Raw genomic sequence first — 24,037 nt, forward strand, 5'->3', positions numbered from 1 at the left:
AGAAGCTCTGCTGTCTCATCGTCTACTTTTAACTGGTTGTACGCTTGCTTGAGGTCCACCTTTGAAAAATATTTTCCCCCCGCCAAAGCAAAAAAAGCTTCGTTCGACGTCGGCAGTGGGTAGCTGTCAGCTAGGCACGACGCATTAACTGTGCTCCTATAATCTCCACATAGTCGTAGCGATCCATCGGGCTTATGCACTATAGTCAGTGGTGTTGCCCAGCGCGAGTGTTTTACCGGCGAGATTATTCCGTCTGTCACCATCTTGTTTAACTGTTCATTAACCTTCTCACGTAACGGGAAAGGAACAGGACGACAACGCAAGAAAACAGGACTCACTCCTTCCTTACAGTCTATATGCACTAGCGGTCCACTGTACTTGTCCATGCTGTCGTCAAACAGCTGCGGAAACTTCGATGCAAAGTCCACTGTCTCTTCGATTACTGAATTCACGCCCTGAATCGAAATGCCTAAGGGCTCGAACCACGCACGTCCTAGTAACGCCGGTCCCTTGCCGCAACTCACTAACAACGGCAACTTAACACTTATACCGTTGTATACAACGTCCACTATCATTTCGCCTACGATCTTCAACACGTCATCTGTCCATGTGACTAACTTGGTCTTGCACGGCGTCAGCTGAGCGGGGAACGCTTGACGGTGCTGCCGGTACAGACTGTGCGGCAGGATGGTGCGCGCGGAGCCGGAGTCCACCTCCATCACCAGCGGCACGCCGTTGGCCGTCAGTTGCACCATGACAGGCCGCACGCGCGCGGCGCCGGCGCCCGACATGCCGTGCACTCTGTCGTAAATGCCGTTAATGCCGTGATTGTCTTCCGTGCTGTCTTCTTTGACGCTTGATTCCCCGTCGGAAGCCGAGCAACACTCGTCACATTTGTTTACGTGTGTTTTTCCCGTTTTATTCAAGTTTGCTTCGCAGGCGGCTTGGGTATGTCCTTTCTTATGACATTTGTAACACGTTGCGTTCCGAAACTTACAACGTAAATTAGCGTGTCGCTTTGCACAATGCACGCACTGCTTCGTTTGAACAGCGTTTACATCCATTGGCTCACTCGAATCTGCGCTCGTACTAGGACTCATCAGAGTGACATCACAATGTGTTCTCGCTGATACATTACTCTCGGAAACGGCCTCATAATTAAGCGCACGTTGAACCACTTTGTCATATGTTAAATCGGTAACCTCTATTTTCAGAAGCTCCTTTTTTAATCCTCCATCTTTGACCCCAAGTATAATCTGCTCCACTATCCGGCGCGGCATATCACTAAACTTACAACGGGAGCTGATGTCGTGCAACGCCGCCACGAAACTTGTGATTGACTCGTTGCTCCTTTGCTTCCTGTTGTAGAATTTCTCAGTTTCTAATATCGGATGCGGTGTGGGTACAAAGAATTGGTTCAACAACTCAACTATTTCGTCAAATTCGACTTCACTGGGCCTTTTTGGTGATAACAAAGACACAATCAATGCAAACGCCTCCTTGCCGCATTGTGACAAAAACAAGGCACGTTTCTGCACGCTTTCCAATGGGCCTGATGCCTCCAACGCGAAGAACAGCTGCTCGCGGTAGTTTTCCCAGTTATCCTTATTCGGTATGAACTTGCCCGGCAACACTATGTTCGCGATATATGATTTATCACCCATTTTCACATTTACACGTCGCCAATGTTATGTTTTAAATAAATAATCAGTTTAGCATGAATTGTGCTTGTTTATTCGATCTTTACCAAAATCCGACTGACATATATGGGTAGAAATCTAACCTGTCACGTGATCACAACTTAAATCTACCTACATAATAAGTATATTTGTATATCATTCCGTTGTATATCACAATGGTTCTGACAGAATATCAGCGCTGCAGGCGGCTAACGCCTCAGCATAATGCTGAGTCAGCGGCCGTTTCACTTTTCACACACAAAATCGTGTACATATTTTCATTTTTGTATTTTTTGGTGTTATTTGTATTTGCTGTTGTTTTTTTTTTTGTATTTGTGTCTTTGTGGTGGATGACTTTCTATCTTTCTTTCTTTTTTTATACCATAAATGAAAAATCAATTTTTAAGCAATGGCATGGCTGATGGTGGTGACCATCAGTGGTGTAGCGGTATAGCACGCGGTACGGATTACCGAGGACCTGGGTTCGATTCCCAGTGATGGTCTTATTTTTCTGTTTTTTCTGTGCATCTATATTTCAGTTTGTATTATCAATTTAGGTTTTACGGGATGACCGTAAAAGTAAAAATTTGGAATTGAAATAAAAAATACAAAAAGATTCCAAAAAACCAATCTTAATATTAATCAACATTTTTGCATATGTCCACAAAGCGGCACGCACTTTGCGTAACACTGATCTAGCAGATACTCGTACAGTTAATACATTGCGAGGCCGTAAAGCCAACGAGTTTATAGTGGTCAATCGAGCGCCGCAGTGTAATTAATAAATAAATAAAATAATTTATATAATAATTTATATTAAGATCACAAGAATCCATATCATGTCATAAGATTATAAAATGTTATTATTACTATTAAGATTAATTAATGCAACTTGCACGATTTTTATGGCAAGCCTAAACTCGGCTACAGATAGGTAGATACTTAATGTATGACTCTATTTTCAAACGCGCGGGCGCTCGCGGTCACGTTCACCAACTCTTTCTATCCTCACTCCATACCACCACACCGTGTGACAAAAAAAAATGGAAACGATTCTGATTCCGAGGATTCCGAGTATATTTATGCCTCCTCTACATATCGACGGATGCGTCGGCAGATGGATCCGCAACCATATCTTCGGACAAATTGCGATCCGTCCACACATCTGTTGTCATCGTTGCGTTCGCGCTGTCACCCTTTGATCCGTGTCGAAAAACCGACACCAAACGGATGACTGGCAGATGCATCGGCCGACGTTAAATACCTACCACAGACAAGCAAAAACCACCCTCTACACCTCGGCGGACGCATCCGCAGATACAATCTGCCGACGCATCCGTCGATATGTAGAGGAGGCAGACCTACAAGATCGCACAAGTAGCATTACATTGCTGCGCTCGATTGACCACTTCAAAGTCGTTCTCTTTACGGCCTCACAATGTAATGCAACTTGCACGATATTTCTTGCAGAACCTATACTACGAAGTGCAAAATAAAAACTTCGTATGTTGCCGTCCCGCTGATGCTAATATTATTTAATACGAGAGTGAGAGGGATGGTACGATTCGAACTTCGATTTTAGAATTTGGTAGTAAGCCCCCTGGTCTAAACTTAGGCCTCTGGACTGGACGTTTGATGACTATGAGATAAATGGAACGCATTGACCGCGCTCCAATAGAACAAAACCAGTTAGCCCACCCAAACATATCCAACCTCACCTACATACCACGATTTAAAAGTAAAAACGTTTTAAAACCGAATAGCTATAAATCAAACGTAGACAACATGGAGGAAACAAGCAATAGAGTCCTACTAGTATTAAGCCGAGTTTAGACTTGCAAGAAAAATCGTGCAAGTTGCATTACATTGCGAGGCCGTAAAGCCAACGAGTTTGTAGTGGTCAGCCGAGCGCCGCAGTGTAATGCAACTTGCACGATTTTTCTTGCATGTCTAAACTCGGCTTTATAAATCGTTCATCAGAACATCGACACAATGAGGGCTATCGTTTTTTGTCTCACTAGATGGCGCACTGTTGCGTGAGGTTTTTAACATAAGGGAAAGAGATAAAGACAAAACTATACGCATATACGCGAGGGACAGGGGCGGCGACCCGCCGATCCGGTTCTTATCTGGTGCAACATATATCTTTAGCGATTTAGCGGAGCAGTGCAGCAAGTATTTATGGTACTTTTGGGTCTGGATTGCATCGGTCCGGGTCCGGGGATAGCTTTGAGGTTTAGGTTAGGCTAAACTAACCTCTAAAGACTAACTAGACTCTAAAGTCCTACCGTTAGACTAATGACGAAGCATGTTGCGGTATTTCAAATAAAGAGTTTTGTTAAATATCAGACAAAACTATTGCACAACAGTAGTGCAAGTACCGTACAGTTGACCAGTTTGTCAAAATGTATTGATTGATTTAAGAATTCGCCTTTGAACTTCTTTCTGTGTACCATTTTTATTTTTTATATGCAATAAAGTGTTTACAATTTACATACACACGAATCACTGTGTTACACAATTGGATAGTGCGTCTTACTCTGTTGGTTAATACCTCTACAACCAACATAGACAAGGAAAGCAACTCCCATATAAGGCAGCGGAGTGGCAAGCCGGACAAAATGTAGCAACCGCACAAATTCATATCTGAACCCTAAGTTATATCACGCAGAGAATAATTTAGATTGACAAGCTAAATTCGAGCATACTATGGCGGCGTGGACGCCGAACACCGGTCAGCCTTGGGACACTCACTTTTGTACATAACCATTTATTTATTGTGAATGTAGATTTATGGAACAAAATCGCGCCAAGTGCTACTCTGGTGTTAGAAATTCGAACGTATCGTGCCCCGCTCGCGCTAATAGTTTAATAGGAGAGTGGGAGGGGTGGTACGATACGTTCTAATTTCGAACTTGAGAGTAGATTCCAGCATTATTTTTACTAAACAATCTTATAATGAGGCTCCCGAAAATATTACAACTCTGGCCATACAATAGCGAATATGCAATGCAAGCATTTTTTTTAAGACAGTCGGTTTTTTTTTTTAATTAGTGCACCTGCTCAAGGAATATGACTCTTTATTACCAAGAGTGGCTCCAGCAATGCTGAGTGCTATGTTCTTTACCAAGACTAAGCCAATTCACGTGTGCTTTTATATATACTAGAGTTCATTACTCTCACTTAAATATATATAGGTATAATCATTCATTACTCAGAATAAAATTAAATTAAGTCGAGTATTTAATTAAAAACTTGTCAAATACGAAAGTTGCCGGCGCCTCAAATGCAGAAATAACGACAATGCAAAAGTTTTGGGTTTTTTTTTCTAATGTCAAACTGTCCTTGAGGAAAATTGCTTTTCTTTTCAACTTTTACAAGTATTCTAAAAACAATCGCACGACCTGGCGAATTTAATATAAAAACGATTCAGGTGAAAACGATTGCAACAGTTAGGTATACTTGTCAATAATTAAAGACAGATAGTTAGTGCATGACAATAATCAATAACTTTATGCTTTGCTCCTGTTAATGCTTGTTTTGAACGTGGTCGACATGTCTCTAATTCTCCATATTATTGAACCATATTCAAAGTGTGCCTCATCAAAAATGGATATTTTTTAATTAATTAATGAAGGAGATGAACAAGGTTCTTCCGTCAAAACTAATCCTACCATTTGTTGAAATATTTCGGATTATTTTTAAAACAACTCATATATCTACAATTTAATTAAATATATATTAAAATAATAATAAATATCCGAATACAAAATAAGAAGGAACAGTTCGTTTGAAAACAAGTCGGTTATCTTAAACGCTGGCCAGATATAAAAGATGGTTTATAATAAAAACAAACAAATGCCCATCGCCAAAGTTGACATTGATTTCGGCTCTAATTTTCCCTTTTAGCCAAAATCCAAAATAAAGGCACGATGTTAGCCGAGTCCGGCCGAACTTAGCCGAGCGTGTTGCGTCAACGTAGTGAAAGTGGTGATCGCTAGTAGACTTGTTGTGGCCCTTTGTGCCACTTGCACGCTTCGCTAGACGCGATGTGGAAAAAAAAGGTCAAAAAAGGCCAGTTACATAAGCCCTTTTCATAAAAAAAAAAATGTTTGATTGACTGTTCACTCTGGCCAGGTTGGTAGAGTTATAATCATAGTGTTTCATCTTAGAGTGTAGAACGAAGAAGGTGAATTGAATGATTGTGAAAGTCTGGTTGAGATCACGACATAACATCAAGTTGTGTTATATCTCAACATACTTCGGAAATTTAAATTAAATAACTCTTGTTAAAAAAATACAAGAATTTTTGGTTGGCCGTAACTAAGTAATTTTTGTAGCTTATACTTGCAATGTGCATTGTCATCCAATCATCCGAACTACATTTATCATCATCATCATCATCATCATCATCAGCCCGAAGATGTCCACTGCTGGACAAAGGCCTCCCCCTTAGAACGCCACAATGAACCACATTTATGCCCTGTTTCAAATCAATCCAACTACTTAAATACTAGAAGTTTCTGGAATATGATTGCATGGTTTGACCATTAACCTCTTCACCGCCAGTCATCCAGTTGTGACAGCCAATGGAATGCCTCACATCTAGGGTTGCCAGATGGCCGGGACATCCGGGATTGTCCCGGAATTACATGTCTTGTCCCGTGTCCAGGAATTACACTTTAATGTCCCGGATTTCGACTACGAGTGCAGTATTGCCTTCCAGATTAAAAATTTAAGCTGCGGTTAACATTGCCGGCCTGTATTCAGAATGAACATGTCTGAGAACTGTTTTTGAGGTCCTTCCAAAAGACTTGCCAAATGACGAAATCTGGGCTCACTTTTTTAAAACGACCAATTGTAACGATGTTGTCAATTTGAAGAAAATAGTTGGTTTTGTGCTCGTATTAATATTTAACTACCGACCCAATTTGTAACCCTCTAATTTTACCGGAAATGAAATTCATGTATCTGGCAACCCTACACAAATCACACGCCACAATCCTCACCTCACATGACCAATATTCAACTCGACATTAACACCCTGTTTCACTATCCATTGATTAAATTTATATGACAGATAAATTTGATGCCGTCTCTGTTGGTTTTGTTCGAATAGACGGAGACGGCATCACAGTTATCCGTCAAATAAAATTAATCAATGGGTGGTGAAAGAGCCCTTAATCCTTCTTCAATGGAATTTGTCGCTGGTTTTTTAGACTCAATCAATCAGATGTTAGACATCTGATAGCATGGTGTACGGTTGTGTTGCTCTGAAGATGAGCTCTGGTTGAGTTCGAAACGCGTCAGTGTAGTGTGGTGGTGGTTATAGATGGGTTTGTGTGATTTGTGTGTTTTCTTACAGTGTGAAGGTGGAGGAACTGCATGAACACGCATATCTTGCATAAATGCAGCTATCATAAGATCGCCGCGGGTGGGCAGGGCAAAGTTATTGTTTAGTTCATTTATAGGTGTCATGTCACACGAAACTTTATCCATGTTTAATTTTATAAGTGACGTTCCTACTAATTATGCGTATATTTTAGGAGTCTAGCCGATTATAAGCACTATATATGTACCAGGCAAGCATAGGTGAGTGGTGGCATTTCTTAGCGTTGACCACCTGCCGTACAATCAGTATGCGGAACAACCTGCAAGACCGTGCGATAATACCGTGGGACACTGCCGCAAGTTTGCATAGGAAAAATGCTTTCGCTGCCTCTCGATTCCTGGTCGCCTGGTACTAACAATGGTGTTGTTGCATTGTTTATTGACCTCCCCTGTTGAACGGTGTAGTGTATGCTTACGTAACTTTATTATAGAACTAGTGTATCTACGAGTAGCTTCGATTTTTAGGGTGGAATGGAAATGGAAGCTAGATACACAAGTTCTATTCTAGTTCTATAGACAGGGAAGCTACCCTGTCTGTCACAGGGCTATGTCTCAAGAACCGTAACTCATATATTATATAATAAACAAAATATAACAATATATAATAAAAAAACATAATCATATAATAAAAGTCCCGTGTGGTGTCGGGTTAGAATTACATCTCTCCATTTCTTCCGTGGATGTCGTAAGAGGCGACTGAGGATATAGGTTAAGGTATACCGTAGGCGACAGGCTAGCAATCTGTCAATATTGTACCGTTTATGTCAAACTTAAAACCTAAAATTGCTAAAAGTGGCTCCGAAGCGGTAACGTTTCGTGTGCTCTGCCTACCCCATTTGGGAATTCAGGCGTGATATTTGTATTTGTGTGTGTGTGTAATAAAAATCAAAATTAAGGGGGGCGGGGGTTACCAGTCCTGTGGGTCACTGACTTACATTTGTGTACCAAACAACTCAATCGGCCCAGTAGTTTCGGAGATAATACAGAGAGACAGATAAACAGACAGATCCACGAGTGATCTCATAAGGGTTCCGTTCTTTTTCCTTTTGAGGTACGGAATCCTAAAAAAATGTTCCCAAGCAAGTTAGCTATTTAACTATTTCAATTGTAGGTAAATGACGATTAAAAATAAATCTAAAGCTATTTTATGTTCAAAAAGCGTCGGTAAATGCTCGACTGACACTTATAAATATTGAATATAAATTATCGACATATGGCATTGTCGTTTTTACAACGGTACTATAATTACGTCGTGTTGATTTATATGTGACAAAGAATTATTCAAATGATGACAAATTGAGTGGATAACATCGCGTTATTTGTAAGTATTACTTACTATTAGCAAAGTATAAGTAGGATAATTCTATTGGATTTTTGCAGGTATCATTGTAACTTCACTAAACCGGATTTAATAATAAACTGGTCGATTGCCAGGATTCCTTATTGTAGATCTATGAATATACATGCTTGGCAGAGCCCTGATCCCAATTAAAATGTACGCTGTGTGGGCTATTGTAGGTTGGTTCTGGGATTGGGTTTTTTATTGCAGTGGCGCCAGGAGGTTTTGTCATGAGTTCTCTTAGAATTCAGTTCCACGCTTTCAAGTCCCTCTGAATACTAGAGCACTGTGTAGTGGAAGGTTTACAGAGGTAAAACTGAAGATCAAGGGACTTAGACTAGATCCCTGGTGGACGCCCAAGCTAACTTGTAACTGATCCCCGATATCTGCTATGCTTTTGATCTCTCGGTCTCAGCACCTAAATAATACGCATCTTAAACGATGGCAATAGGGGGTTGGGATGTTTTGAGTATGCAGAGCCAGCTAATTTTCTTGGAATCCTATCAAATGCTTTTTCCAGGTCGACAAATGCCACGAGATCGCATCAATAAGGAAAACCTTATTGATGCAGCATTTTCCATTAAAAGTTGCATTATCTGTACCGCTTCAGTTGTTATTGTAAGTTACCAAAAATGTAAGTGGCGAGAGGAAAATTACGTTCATCATCATCATCATCAGCCCGAAGACGTCCACTGCTGGACAAAGGCCTCCCCCTTAGAACGCCACAATGAACGACAACTCGCCACTTGCATCCACCGGTTTCCCGCTACTCTCACGATGTCGTCAGTCCACCTGGTGGGAGGCCTGCCAACGCTTCGTCTTCCGGTTCGTGGTCGCCACTCGAGGACTTTTCTCCCCCAACGGTTGTCTGTTCTTCGAGCGATGTGGCCTGCCCATTGCCACTTCAATTTGCATATTTTTCCAGCTATGTCAGTGACTTTAGTTCTTCGACGAATTTCCGTATTCCGGATTCTATCGCGCAAAGAAACTCCAAGCATAGCTCTCTCCATAGCTCGTTGCGTGAAAATTACGTTATTCGAATCGAACTTTTTCTCTTCCATCATTCTCTCGTATGATCTCCAGCAATATTCCCCACTAGAACTTTAAGTTGTATTGCAGGGTTCTTTTCACAAACAAAAGGTAAATTGTTGATTGTTTATTGTCTGTTTTATTACCATCGAAAAATTATCTTGTGGAAGAGACTTCACTGTCGTTAATATAACTCCCTATCCCGTGAGAAGATCGCTAAATCCGTTCCTATTCTTTGTATCTCATTTAAGAAGAGTCTTAAGAGGTTTAAGCTGGGCGTTGTTGAGTTAGTCTGGTCATTTATTTATGTATCGAAATATCACAAAGTACTACTTAATGATATATTTGCTGTCACACCACAAGCCGCATATTGCTAAATTGCGATACGAGTATTCGATATCACTGCATTGAATCAAATCGACACGTTAGTGCTATCAAAACGAAACTTTAAGGAAAAATCTCGTCTATTTTACAAGCTACTTCAACAAACAAATATTGATTTATATTGCGTAATAACTTTTTGCTGTTAATACTAGTTTCTATTATATGATTTCTAGGTATTTCCATATTTGAGCTACTGTCATGGACTGTTTTCGATAAAGTTGGCATGGTCGGTTGAAGAATGGGCGAGAAATTGAACATTGGTCGACCGACACTTTGCGAACACGACATTTGTGTATGTTGATATTACTAATGATAATGACGACCAGAGTATCCGCGTAGGTATTGAATTAGCTACAAGTATTTGTTTGTTACGGCTTCCTCGCTTTTAAGGACGCGTTTCCATGGCTTCCCACTGGTTACGTTTTGCTTGAAGCGTATGCGCGTTTTTTCATACAATTCTAGTGACAGGTCATAGGATGCAACTGATCAAGTTAAAGATTATTTGTGGCGGAGTCAATATTCAGTGTATTTACGACGTTCGTGATTCACTAGTGTTGTAAATAAGAAAATGTTGCTGAAACTAAGTGTTGCGACGTGGCCTTCCTTTGTAGTAATATTGTAGAAGAGTACGTAGGAGGATTAATATAACCCGAAAAGTCAAAACGTTCGAATATTTACTTGATTAGACAAGGTTCAATAAAATTAATATTTTTATACAAGGTGGGCCCTGTAATAGGAGCAAAAAGATAAACCACAGCTTCCACTCTTCATCTTGAGCTAATTTAGTTCTACAACTTTTGAAAATAACTTGAAATATGATTTTTATTATAGTCATCATCATCATCATCCCAGCCTATATACGTCCCACTGCTGGGCACAGGCCTCCTCTCAGAACAAGAGGGCTTGGGCCGTAGTTCCCACGCGGGCCCAGTGCGGATTGGGAACTTCACACGCACCATTGAATAGTATAGCATTGAATAGTGTAGTAGTGTTATTATAGTATAAAGTTTAATTAGACAAGCAATTTATTGCGAAATCCGTCATTTTGTTACGTGACAGACGATGCCATTTAGGCTATTGGATGCCGTACATCGAAAATACCATTTAATTTGTTTGGAATAAACATATGATAAAATTACTTAATTTTTTAAAGTTGCAGAACTAAAGTAGTTCCATTTTGAGTAGCAGAACCTGTGTTTTAATTTTTTGCTCCTGTTACAGGGCCCACCGAGTATATCTCGGCCGAAATAATCTCAATATACTTATATTTAGTCCCTGGAGCAAATGAATGCTATGAAACGTGACACTTATTCTTTTTAACACTACGAAAGTTGAGAGTTTATTTATTAAAAACATTTTGTCGAATCGTTCCGGTGTATGTTACATTATATAGTTATTTTGCACTTCGTGTAATAGCAAGTGACTTTACTTTGTAGTTTTAATTCATAGAATTTACCTCGACATTCTTGTTGTAACGGTGAAGCCGTCTCTATTTGTTTTAACTGAATAAACAGAGACGATATTAAATTTGTCAATGAGTTGTAATCAGGCCTATACTTGACTACTTTACTATTTTGACGTTCCTTTTTATTGAAAAACACTTTTGCAAAATAATTCACACCAAAAATAGTAACAATAAGCAAGGACTATGATCATTTACATGCTTTTGGTATTATAAGTAATAGTTACTGTGTTTTTAAAAACGTTTTTCTATAAAAAGTCACATCAAGATTGTTTGCCGTTTTTCTAATGCCAAAAAAAACGAAGTATACTTAAGTCTGAATAATGCAAAGCATTTGCCAATTATTGTTTTCACCCAAAATTCGGCTCGCGAGGGATTTTAATCGAGTTTTAATTATCGCGATTAAGGAATTAGCACAACCGCTCGTTCACTCCATTTGAGGGTTTAATCTGTTTTGTAACATCTGTATAAGAATTCGGTTGCAAAATGTGAATAGGTACAATTAACTGCATTAATATCTGCAACAACGGACCGTGCAAAAATATCTGACACGTCCTGACGGCATGAAATAGAGTCGCGTCAGATATATTTTATATGCACGCTTTTTGTGTCAGATATTGGTACTGGTGACTGTAATCGAAGACAAAGATAACCTTTAAAAGCAATACTCAAGAAAAATAGTCTAAAATCTAGACAGTTATCTTGCTGCGGGGAAAAAGTTGATTTAGTGTTGATCTCGGTTTAGTAGAGTCTAAATAAATTGAAATTTCAAGCTTAAACCAAGTTTAACAATAAAATCTTTATATTTATTACCAGCAAATACGCGTAAAGTAAATAACTTTTTTAATTGTCACTAACACCGGCTTGAGTAGAAACAGCTGCTTTTGAGTCAACACTATTGACCGTGGACGTACTGGCTCTAATCGATAACCGATTAAGACATTACCAATCGATTTATCGACTACTCAAAGCATCGCAGGCGCATGTTGATCGATACTGAACGTTTGAAGTTCATGGAACGCCACGCAAAATCTGAAATGTTTGATGAAAACAATTGAATTCAGTTGCAAAGGTTTTCACGAAAAATCAAAACAATGTTTTTGACAATTGTGTCTGAAATATTAAACTTATAGCAATTATAGTCGGCTCAAAACATACTTAGTTATTTTTTTACGCATTTTGAATAATTACGGCACCACTTGTTAGATATGCTAAGATAAAGTTTTTTTTATAATAAAAAATAGGCTTACTTTTGGCCTCAATCTCGCTTGGTGGAAGGCGAAGATGCTTGATGGGTTTTTTGTTTAAGTCTACTCCTGTAATCTCTTTACTTGTTTCTGTACCTAATATTGCTTAATAGAGAGCGCTCATTGCAATAAGGGCGCTTACTCAAGCCTCTAGCTCCGCATTTCAAGTAGTCTACTTATCATCTTGTCAGTCAGTTAAGTTACAACTTTATAGGTATACATTTATTCAAACTAGCCAACCTTTTTATCAGATGTGTAATGAAAAAAGGTGTCCAATTTATGCAGGCACGTTTTTAAAAACCACGTGAGTAATAAAATTGATCGTAAAATTTGGCATTTGGCGCTATTATAGTAGAAAAACGTGTTGATACAAAGAAGTAGTTTATTTAATCTGTGGTCCGGATATTCAATGCAACGTGTTAGATTACACATAATGAAGAACTTAAAAAAACGGTTAGCAAAAGGATCAAAGTGCGAAATCTTCGCAGAATAAAAATAAACACACGTTTAAAAGCTAGATGTCTGGTCTGTATGATCTTATCCAAGTTTTTTTAACTAACGAAATCAATTAATCACATTTTGGTATGGCTCTGGCTATGAAACGGTGACGATAAAATACCTAAAGAATAAAATCATACTTGCTGCTAAGTAAATTTTAGCGTGAAATTATAAAAAGAGTCAAAATAATATCGCTTGCGTCTAAATTATTATTAAATCTCATCATAAAAACGCACACGAAACAACTTAATGAACTGCCTATATGTAACCTACTTATTAACACGAGTTAAATACTATCAACGCCATTATATCAACAAAAAACATTCAGATGTTGCACGATAAAAAACTGTGTGCGTATCAAAAATTCAATTCATTATGTTCCCTAATGTGTTAGGTATTAAAAACTGCACGGAAGGCGTTTGTTGCTGTAATTTTTTCATGCAAAGAGAACGGCGTGTTTTAAGTATGACATCATCGTAATGCATTGCATCTGTGGTCTTAACTTCTTTAAGACACTGGCTGGTTTTGAAGTTGTTAATTATTATTCTATTTGTTTTTTTTTGTGGCAATAAAATTCGAAATTCGAAGCTACATTCGAATTCAGAACTCCTGCCTTCGATTTGAAATTCTCGGATGATTAAAATGGGAATAAAAATAAGGCCCCCGTCCGCATTGCAAATTTTCACCGCGCGGTTTTTTTCGCGCAATTTTGGAACACATTTAATCTCATACGAGTATCCGCACTGGCAGTAAAAAAATCGCGCGGTAAAAATCTGTGATTGATGGAGATTGAATGCGATGCGGTACGGATTTAATAATTCTAGAGGTACGCATATATTATAAAATTCGCGCTAATAAATATCGCGGGGTGAACAATTCGCAGTGCGTATTCGCCCTAAGAGTGCTGTTTATCGATTGGCACTGGCTGGAAAATAATAGTGGATTGTTGCACCGAGCAGAAAGTTATTTATTACTGCACCGAGTACCGATTTGGAGCCCGAGCGACAGCGAGGGCTTTAAAAAGCACGAGGGCAATATAAATTACTTAATGCAAGGTGCATAATCTGCTTTTCTTTGAATTATTATAGGAATCGTAGACGAAAAAAAACTCATGCTAAACAATTAATAGGAAAGAAATGTCACGAGCACTCAATGATTCCATTTTTGTAAGTTTACAATCGCACTCTCAAAAAATGTCCACGGAAAATTCGCAAGGTTCCCGCCAATTTTTTTTTAATTTCTTACTTTTTTTGGCAGAGTTAGTATATATAGCAGATATTTTTACCCGCCAGCTGTCAAATTTCGGATGGGCGCCAGGTTGGCCAACCAAACACACAAAGATTTTTTTTTAATAGACAGCTACTCACTATTTTTGGTAGGATTGGTAGCAACAATTTTTTGTACGCAATCTGTCAAATTTCATAAGGCCGTCAGGTTGACCAACCTAACACTAGATTTTTTTACACTATGCAGGCTAATTTTATAGCAAAATACTTGTGTGTGTGTGTTACCTCTTTGGTCGTGCAATTTAAAAAAAATCTAAAACAATGCAATAAAGGATTTTGACACATTTTTTCTGCTCTACAACAGAAAAGTCCTGCTTTGTGCTGGGTATTTAGTGCGGTTATGGTGAAATTAAAGCATAGTTGGAAGAAAAAATATTACTTATTTTATTGTTATAGGTAACTAACCAATACAATGGTTTTCCAAGTAATGTAATCTAGTTTTCTAAATGAAATCGTGACAACGTTCGTTCGTGGCAACTAATGACCACGCAACTAGAGCGCGTACACATTGATTAATAATTGTTAACGACGGATCCATTAAATATCCCAAATCAGGTTATTGACAGAGAGAGTTCTAAATCATGCATATATTTTATCACTGTGTAATAATTAGGCTATTTCAATTATAAATTAAATTATACATACATGAGGTAAAATGTGAAGATGGTTAAAAACATTTACCTGCCCCCAGCAGTGACAACAAAATTGAGTAAGTACCTTTATTTCCACTTCATTTTACTGGCAACTTTCGTCGTGATATGATTTGTGCCCGATAGTTAAATTAGTAAGTTAATAGTTAGTTTAGGTGGTAGAGTCTTACTGTAACCACTTGCTGGCTGCAGTACGAATGGGCCGGCTCGACCGGGTTAGTACCACACTCCCACAGAATACCGGCGTAAAATAGTAGTTTTGCTACTGTGTTTCGTGTTTCGTACGGTGAGTGGGAGATTCGGAGCCCCCCCCCCCCCCAATAGCCCCCTAATGCTTTAGGTGTCCATGGGCGGCGGTGATCACTTACCATCAGGTGACCCGGCAATACCTTATTTCCGTGATAAACAACTACGCTAATAGCTGACGCGTAAAAATAAACTGTCAAAACTTTTATAATAAGAATTCGAATTAAAAAAAAACGGCCTTGGCATTTCTGATTGGCTCCGGCCATTTTTTATAGCCGGCTATCAAATGCACTTATAACACAATGCGCACATTAATAAAGTAATCTGTGGTAATAATACAAATCATTAGTTCGACGGAGGAAATCGATCGACCAATAATTTTGCTAATAGACAAAGTTGTTTCGACGCACAACGCTGTCCCCTATGTCTATGCAAATTGGTATTGCAATGTGTGTACTCTTTATGATAGATAGAGCTCAAAGTTCATTACCAATTTTATAAGACTTGGGTAAATTGGATTCGACACAATTTAGTATTAGCCGATGGCGCCAGTGAGGCAAAAAGTCTAACGCTTTTTTGCTACAGATAAAAAAACTAGGTACTTGTATTATCAAACTACATAAACGTTCTGCAGATCGAAATTTATTTAGTTGAGTTTTGTGTGGATCATTGCATTAGGTTATTTACTGCAGTTAACGGCATGTAAAATGGTTTCGATACAGGTACATCCTCGTAAATGTCAAGTAAGCGTATAATGAGCTAAAGACAAGTCATCAAAGCCGATGTTAATGCAATAAAACGACTATATAATTTACACAAAAATTCGTAACAAAAAAAGTAAGGAGAAGATGTACCTTAGTCTTCGACTGCAATCTTCAATCAATCTGCAATCAATAGCTGGCATTGTACAAGGAATTTTAAATTTTAAAAATGTTACCTGCCTAAATGTTTCTCGTCTCGTTTAAAATGCGGGCGAAGCCAGGGGGGGATTAAAGGTAGTAAAAGAATAAAGATTGTTTCTCACTCTAAGATGCGTATACAGCGTACCTTCTGAGTGCATGGATTATATGACATAAACAGTAAGAAGTTACGAGTGAATGGGGTGATATAGACCGGTTTTAAATATCCTGTTGCCGTCGGCGTTACTAGTTTTGTCATAAAAAAAAACTGTCTAGCCTCGTATTCGTATCGTAAGTCCTTACTTGTTTTAACATTACATAGTTCTATAGACTGAGCCAAGAATTCCCAGTTTTGTGATTTATATAAATTAAATATGCCAACTATATGTATTAAGTAGTGAGGTTTGTTTATTATTTTTTAATCGGATAATTTAACACTGGCCGTTTTTCAGACAGTTTTTTTTTTTTCAAAAAAGGCGTAGCGCTACGGATTAGCATACATTACGAGTGCAGAATTGGAAATAAAATAGAATTGCTGGCTTAGCAAAACATGCCATGTTTTTTTTTTAATAATTAACATCCTTGCATGTTTTGTTTACTGTATAGAGTCTGACAATTTAACATTATCGAAGCCATCAAAACGAGCCTAATACTTTTATCCTTCAAATAATATAAAATCGTTCCGAATAAAACCAGCGCGATCAAACATTAAGACATTCAATCATCAAATAGCCGTCTTAAAACGAAACAAATTACATTTCTTTCTTTCGCCAAATCCTTTTACGTGATTGCAAAATCAGTTACTGTTGACAATACCTCCATTATAACAAACACTGAAGGCTTCTATACCGCTGCCAAGATACCTGGGCTGGTGGCGAAAATTGGAAGTAATGTATTGCGTACTAAATTTACAGGTTTGCGTGGATACAGCGACAGCGTGGACGGTAATAGTAAGTTTGTGGCACAGATAAAGAATGTTTGTGGCATTTAGAAGCTACCTTTGGCATTAGAACTCCACGGACGCGGGCAAAGGAGCGACGGAATAATGCTGGCAACTCGTCGAAACGTTAAGATTGTAATTGGAGTTTGGACAACATGTCTATTCGATGTAATAGAATGGTGTACGCTTTCGGGGAATTATTACTTATTCGGTCTACTTTTGAAGTTATTCCTTTAACTATGGACAATATTAATGGCATTAGCCAAATTCTTGCAGGCGCGTTCTGCTCATTACAGACAAAACAGAGTCTATTTAAAACATAAAATTGTCTAAAAAAAGTTTTGCTCACCGCTGAATTCTTTGAAAAATTATGTTATTTTCATAGCTTATTTTGCATCCTTCTTCAACAAAGAGGTTACACCTAAAATTTTAAAGTAAAATGGGTACCTAACATGCAATATTCATGAAAGAAGAAGAAGAAGAAGAAAGAATTTATTTGAAATATAACAAGGTTACAATTTAGATTCATCGGCGGACTCCGCACTAGACTTTGGGCCTGTATCGCGGAGACCAGAGAATTTACAATTTACAGCAGTTACTTAAGTAATTGAACTAATTTCAGTAGACCTTTTTAATGTCTCTTTTTTTTACACAAAATTGACATTTGATCGACACCTATCTCACCTAACGAAAAGTGCAGTACCCTTAGTTAGGCTGAACCGATTTTGATAAAACATGTCTAAGAACCATCGCTAGAAAACCTGCTATCAAATAAAAAAACCGCATTCAAATCGGTCCACCCATTTAAAAGCTACGGTGCCACAGACAGACAGACAGACACACAGACACACATAACAGTCAAACTTATAACACCCCTCTTTTTGCGTCGGGGGTTAAAAATATTTTCGTTCAACCCTCCGCATGCTAGATTGATTGCCGTTTCATTCATTTGGTCCTTTGTAATGGAAAGGAGCTCGCCATTGACGGTTCCTGAATAGAATGTTTCGGAAAATTGATAAATCGATTGAAAAAGAAATTCTTTCAAAATTTTAGATAATAAGGATAGCCTTGGTATCGCGCGCCTTCCTAAAATATGACTTGTATATTTGCCATGGAAACTGTTGTGCGTGCACATTAGCGTGACATTTTGAGTTTTTGATTGAGCTTACCAAATCTTTTGTTAGGGTTCCGTAGCCAAAATGGCAAAAACGGAACCCTTATAGTTTCTGTCTGTCTGCCTGTCCGTCCGCGGCTTTGCTCAGGGACTATCAATGCTAGAAAGCTATAATTTTGCACGAATATATATGTAAACTATGCCGACAAAATGGGTCCCAGAATCGGGAGTTTGTAATTCGTTTGAGGGATTATTTCGAGCGAGAAAGTGAAAACAGTGGCCCGGTGGTGGGCAGAAAACTAGAAAAATATTATTTTTTTATAAATATAATGCAACTTCTCTAAAAATAAGCAGTAATAACTCTTTGAAAAATCGATAGTTCACTCGATAAATGGCACATCTCTAAAACTGTCAAACTCGAAACCTCACAGAACTCATCATAGGTGAAAAATATTATAATTGCTTGGAAAAGAACCGTCATGCAAAGTTTGCCCGTCACATAATTATGTAGTTATTGTAAAATAAGTAGTAGTATTACGTACACAGAAATGGTATTTATAACTGAGCAAATAAAGATTGTATCTAAACAGTCTGCGGTAAGTGTGACTTAATTGTGGCCGCTGTCGATTATTGAATTAGGAATCACCGATTCAAAATCATCTTGTATACGTCGGCGGCCGATCGTAAAATCCGCCAGTTCACGAAATTCCTAGGCATATCGTGAAATGGCACCATATCGGTTCAGGCACTTTGCCGGCCGCTGGCGCGGCACGCTCGCTACGCTCGCTCGGCTCGTGCGTTATATTCACAATTCATACTAACCACTCTCCACTTTTAAACGCCAAAAAAGAAACGAAACACTTAATTTGACAACGTTGGCCTTACCACAAAACATAAGACTCAGGAATGTGAAACATGTCTAAACACCTGTTCAAAGTGTGACATCAAGGATCAGGTTCAATCCAAATATAACAGTAGTTCTCAGGTTTCCCAGGCACTTGATAATTGGCGTAACTTCCCAAGTCGAACCGGATAAGGGACATAATTGCAGAGTTAGATTGCTCCGGGAGCAGAGTTTATCGGAGTGCTTAGCGGGTAAATTGCCTGTGCAAGATGTAAAGAGGATCTATGCTTAGTTCAAGCAACTAAGTTGCTATATTATACTTGAAATGCCAGACCAAAGACATGAATTAGACAGAAGAATAGCAACATAGAATCACTTTTGTGCTCTAACATGCTTACAATGAGTTAGAAGTACCTACTTAAAAAGTTCAATAAATTGTTTACCTAGAAACTTCATGCTCCCGGTGAGTCCCACAATTGCAACGAGCAAACTCGTGTGGTTTATTAGTGGGTATCCTCCTCGTGAGTGAACCCCATATACTACCTGTTTCCCCGAACAGGGCATCTAGCAAAAGGCGCATTTCCCACACGATAAAAAAAAGTTATCAGTACTATATTATGAGTTGGTGACACTAGTTTTCATAGCGATAATCGTATCGAACGTGGCGATAGCCTTCGATATTTAGTTGTTTATTATCATCTATCTATTCTCTTCTTGTCTGAGCATTAGTAACAACCTAAAGCCCAGTTAAGATCCGACTGACAATAAAAATCGCGCATGTTGCATCACATTGCGAGACCGTTAAACGAATACGTTTGGAGTGGTCGATCGAAAGCCGCAATGTAATGCAACTTGCACGATTTTCCTTCCAAAAGTGCAAGTTACATTACATTGCGAGGTTGTAAAGCAATCGATACTGCAATTAGTCAATGGAGCGGCGCCATTTAATGAAATTTGCACGATTTCTCTTGAAGGTTACAGGTCTGAAGCTGTCACACCTACAACTTGGCAGAGTTGAAAAACCCCCGACATTGTTGGCATTGTTGTCTTGATGAATACATCAAGCTCGAAGCTAAGCAGATTAATAATGCAACTAAAGATTAATCTTCTGCTGATACTTTATAAACTAGCGCTATTTGGAATTCAAACTATACCTATACATCGTGTATAACAATTTTGTTTATGAGTAGTGTGGCAGAGGTTGCCTAGAACTGCAAGAGATCGCTTTTAAGCGATAAGGTCTTGCTTACTTTGTAATTTATTACACTTCTAGTACTAACTAGCTGTTGTCCGCAATTCAGTCAACAAAGAATTCGTTTATCGCTATCCCGTGAGAACTATAAAATTTTCAAGGATACAAATTATCCTATGCCCTTACTAGTCTCAAGCTCTGGCCAATCTCGCCATGCCAAATTTCACTACAATTAGTTCAGAGACTTAACCGTGAATAGTAACAGACAGACCTTCACATTTAAAATATTAGTTTAGAATGTTAATGTAGTGTTGTTTATTTTTTCTGTATCAAACACTCTTTATTTTCTACCAAATTTTCAGTTTGAATCAAAATTTAATTGCATGTTTATAACTTTGATTGAGTACCTATCTGAGGGTTGGAGACCTGGTGACCTGTCACACAGGTACCTGCTAGTTCGGGCACCAGTCTCCGCCATACATTGTTGTCTACTTTTGTGGTGGAGGAATAAATAAATTTATTATTATTATTAGTATGTGCCTCTTTTTTGTACTTACTGCGTACTAGAGGTGTTCAATAGATTAATTTTGTATGTATGTATTGTATAATTTTAGGAAAAATTGCACTGCTTTCAAAAATTCTCTCACTATAAGAAACACTATTATTGATTCAGAAAGGCTCCTTTTCACCGCTGAAACGTGAAATATTCCCTAAGGATTCAGATACCTACAATTGCGTGCAATGCAACAGCTAATACCATTGTAGAATGATCCTCACAAACTATACAAGAGACGAACTAAATATTTGAAAGGCATTTAAGTCATCAATTGTCATTCAGATTAACAAGGTTTGGCTAAACAGTTGACTTGTTATAGAACGCGTTGACGCATTAAATGTTTCAAACAAAGTTTTAATAAGTAAAGTGATAAATTATACTTTCGACCTTTAGTTGACCTTACTTAACTTTAGTAACGAAGACATCAACGCGTTATTAAAATAAAATAAAGTCATCAACGTAAATACAAATTCAGAGGCCTTGAGAGACTTGAGACCTTGTGACGCTGTCATTCATGGTAGAAAGTATATCAAAATTATATCCTATCATATATTATACCTAATAAGTTATAAGGATTATGAAGGTATTTGGATTTTTATTGTTATTGTTCAAAAATGGCTGAATGGAATACAAAGATCTGTAGTCTGGAAGGACTGACTGATACAAACTCGTAGGAAGCATAATATCCCGGCAATGCGTTTCAGTGGGACATTGTTTTAAATTTAAACAAGAATAGAGGGCGCTGTTCAAGAATTTTAAAATACCTTGGCTCTCGAAATCACGCCAGCAATCCAATGGCGATTTCCAGAGAACGTTGTATTTTTTTTTTACCAAAACTACGATTTTAAATGTTTCTTACAAAGCAATGCTTAATTCAGCCGAAGCCACGGGTTGAAGCTACTAACATATCATGTACAAAACATGTGTCAAATATCCGCGACGTAGGTGATTTAAAAATTTAGCTGATTTTTCAGTTTTGTATGACCTCTAGTGTCAGTTGACTAGACATTAAATTCTACAATGTTAGTCAATGTTAGTGCTGTTATAAATAGATATTATCATGCATTAGTCATCGCTTAAGGCAGTTCTTACAATGTAAAATTAAATTATAATTCAAACAGTCCTCTTGGTGGAAATTAATATTGTTTGCTATTGTTTTAAGACAGTGATGTGATATCTTTCTGAATTAAGAACTTTATTTAAAAGGGCAATAACCTCTATATTGGTATTGTAAAGAAAAATGAGCACTTTGGAGCTCTAAATCATCATCATCATCATCATCATCTCAAGCCTCTCTGAACCAATTTGGTGTAGGCCTCCTTCAGCTTTCTCCACGTCGCTCTATTCTGAGCTGTCTGCATCCAGTTACTGCCCGCAACTCTTCCGATGTCATCCCTCCAACGCATCTGAGGTCTTCCAAGCCCATTGCCACTTCAGCTTGGCTACCCGCTTTAAAGAACTAAATACTTACTTAGTTTTCTTAGATATGTAGTCATATTTTATTTATAACTAAGAGGTACTTACAGTTTATTTTCGCGCACAATTATGTGATTGAAAGATGTATTCAAGTACAATTTGTATCCTCGCAACTGTTGTTTTGGTTAGGTATAAGTACAAACATAATAATGCAATGACTTTAACACTAAATTACTGGAGGTTTTCACAAGAAACTTAAACACGTCTTAAATAAACCGAATTCGACCGTTTTAAATGAAATGGAGACGCAAAACATGTCTGGTCTTACCACAAAATAATCTAAATAGGTACTAAAATGATAGTTTTCAATGTTAAACACATGTTCAATGTGTATCTAACTTTTTGTGGTAAAGCAGAAGGTCTTGCCAATAATACTAGGTAAAGCACAAATATAGAAGAGAGACGCATTACGGCAATTTATGGAAAGTAACGTTTTAGTCGCGTAAATATTGCTACTTACGATGTCTGCGAAATCGCAAGAGCTACTGAATGAGTGGGATGCCATTATCGTGGTAATGGAAACATCGCGAGAAAGAACAAATAAAGTACCTACTCGCGGCGGATGTACAAATCCACTAACAAAGATCTGACGGTTTTTGTAGGACAATCAATCAGGCAGGCGACTGTTAGTTAATGCGTACCTTCAGCGGGTTAGTCGAGTCGAGGCGTCACGTTTTGCGTATTTAATCTAAAACGAAAATGACGGGTAAAGGTCGAAGCCGTGAAGGTTAGCGATTAATAAAACCGATCCACTTGCGTTTTCCTTGATGCGGGTTTCGAGCGAAATTTGACGCTGCACTTTGGTGGTGTTGACACTTTACACTGACGGAAGTGCACAAGCGACGGAATGCCCTTTCGACTCTTTTTTCGTCATTATAGAAAGAAACAGATTTCTATGATCAACGCTGTGCTCGGTAAAATGGTAAGCTGCCGCGATCAAATGAAAACATCGCTCCAGAGCGTTATGATAATGAACTCATAAGAGCGTACCATTCGCAAGCCTACGTTTCCATTCCAGAAAGAAACAGTTTACTTTAAATTATTTCGTAATGAAATCCCAAGTGCAAAATGTAGTAGGTACCTCGACAGGTTTGTTTTTATTAGGCGTTCGCTCGCAGCAGAGGGTAGTTGCGTGTTACGGTGTCTTAGAAACGCAGAATGTGTGGAGATATCGGCCGGCGGCTGACGTCCAATTACGGGCTCGCTGTTAGGAACAAGGCGAGCGGAGCCGCAGCTGCGGCGCAACAAGTGCAGCGCCGGTAAACAAAGCCGAGCAAGCTCTAGTGGAATTCTCGCAAGACGGCGGCAGGCATCGTGAAAACTGGGCCGGACATATGTGCCGCGACCGTGACCGCGATACAATCACTTTTTAATTAATAAACATCTAGCGAGCACCTGTAGAATGCGACCGTCGCCGAGTGCGAGCAGTTCGCGCGAGGGGTCGTCGCTCCGCTCTCGCAAGTCGCAGCACGTCGTGTGAACACTGGTTTATGGTGTTTTGGTCGCGAGCGGCGCGGTGCGGTCGCGGGCGCGTTCGGTGCGCGCGAGGCTCGGCGCGCGACTGCGGAGCGGCGACGCGACGTAGCGCGGCGAACGGCAAAATTGGCAACATAGGCACAGATAGGCACGTAACGTAACTTAACTCCATATTTTATAGTTTCGTAACCGTGTTACTCGATTACTGTGCCCGTTTGCGTCTAATCGATGCGGCGGTGTCACGATTTAGGGATACGTTTAGGAAAGCTCGCCGCCAAGTGCCGACAGCTCGGCCTTATCTCACGTTATGAATATTCAATTCTGGCGAA

General features: G+C 38.8%; 1 protein-coding gene across 1 annotated transcript in view; it reads right to left on the reverse strand.

The window, feature by feature from the left end:
• The window catches only part of LOC141427628 (terminal nucleotidyltransferase 5C), a 425,121-nt gene extending 401,332 nt beyond the window's left edge, over positions 1-23,789 (reverse strand). The window contains 1 exon segment of the mRNA XM_074087236.1: positions 23,628-23,789. The gene's annotated coding sequence lies outside the window, so the exon portion shown is untranslated.
• Between the last annotated feature and the right edge of the window lie 248 nt (positions 23,790-24,037).

The sequence above is a fragment of the Choristoneura fumiferana genome, chromosome 4, assembly GCF_025370935.1.
Source record: "Choristoneura fumiferana chromosome 4, NRCan_CFum_1, whole genome shotgun sequence".
NCBI classification, from domain to species: domain Eukaryota; kingdom Metazoa; phylum Arthropoda; class Insecta; order Lepidoptera; family Tortricidae; genus Choristoneura; species Choristoneura fumiferana.